Below are 1,599 nucleotides of genomic sequence, written 5' to 3'. Positions count from 1 at the left end.
GGAGTTGGAGGTTGCTGTGAGCTAGGATGGTGCCACTGCACTCCAGTCTGGGTGACAGAGCAAGAACCAGTCTTAAAAAAAAAAAAAAAAATGTGTTAGGGGGAAACTAAAATTTGGGAAACACTGCTCTAAGTCAATGCTATTTGAAAATTAATTCTAAAAATTACTATTTTTATTTGCAGGTTTATGAATATGCTCTAAGTTTCCCATCAAACCAAAAGTATTCACACAACTTCAAAGGGACTAGGCTAGTAAGTACATGACATTCATCTTTTTCTGTTACCTCCCTTTTCTTCTCCTGCCTTCCTTTCTAATCAGTCTCCTTCCTGGCCACAGCCCCCCTCTGCACATATACCCATGGACTGACCAAGCAACATCCTTGGTCTAGACTTCTCTCATCCCTCCCTCCTCCACTAGAGGTGTTCTTCCCCCAAGGCCTCATGCCTACCTTTTTTTTTTTTAGTAGATCCTTCTACTCAACCAGATCCAACTAGATCCTTCATAATTCTACTCAACTAGATCCTTCATAGGAGGATTTATCATAGGGATACTCAGAGAACAATGATGGGGAGTGACTGTCAAAGAAATTCCAAAACTGGTGCCTTGATAGGGCCACCTGGTAATTCTAGACTCGAGGCAGCTCTGGAGCACTGAGTTGATGGACCTTGTGCTTTGCATTGATGTGGTCTGGTTAGAATAGGTGTTTTTACTTTCTTTTGTCCTGCCTCCGACTGGCAAATTATATTTCTGCATTTGTAATTCAAATTGCCAGGATGGGAAAGCTGATTCACTTAGCTGACAACTCATCATTTTTTGGACTGGATCCTTTACCCAGGCCACCACGGAGGCTACTGGCCAGCTTATGGGGAGGCTGCTCTTGGTCTCTATGATTAATAATGTCTTTCGTAGCCTAAATGAATGTCATTTCACATTACACAGTGTGTTCCTGTATGAATCAAAGAAGTTGGTTTAAATAAATGGAAAGATGTTACTGTTTTATGAAAGTATCAGTGCTCTCTAATTAAACTATAAATTTAATACAATCCCCTGCCTAACAAAGATACTCAGGATTGGAATCTCAAAAAAAGGATAGAATTTTCAGAAAAGCTGAAATATTCAGCCAGGAAAATTCTAAAAAACAATAGTAGTGAGCAGGGAATAGGCTAGCATGTATTAAAACATTATAAAGTCACGATGTTTAACAGCTTGAAAAGAAAGCTAGATAAATGGACAAAATGGAAAGAACAGAAATAGACAAAAAATATATTTAAAAAGTCAATGCAAGAATAATGAATTACTCAGTAAATGGTACTGGGACAACTGGATAGCAGCTATCTGAAAAGTCTTGGTTCCCTACCTGAATTTCTTACAAAAAATTAAATTCCAAATGGTTCAAAGAGTTAAACATAAAAATTGAATCCATAAAAATGCTAGGAAAAAGTGGAAGAGTTTTTTCACAATCTCATTAGGAAAAAAGCCTTTCCAAGCTTGACATAACTCCAGAATCCAGAATTCACACAGATATACACACCCGATATTGATAAATTTGATAAATGAAAAAAATTTTGCCAATATTGAAAAATATTCATAACAAAATTT

Source organism: Propithecus coquereli, unplaced genomic scaffold, assembly GCF_000956105.1.
Source record: "Propithecus coquereli isolate 6110/MARCELLA unplaced genomic scaffold, Pcoq_1.0 Scaffold64, whole genome shotgun sequence".
Taxonomy (NCBI): domain Eukaryota; kingdom Metazoa; phylum Chordata; class Mammalia; order Primates; family Indriidae; genus Propithecus; species Propithecus coquereli.
The sequence above is the reverse complement of the archived record's forward strand: the minus strand, read 5'-3'. Positions refer to the sequence as shown.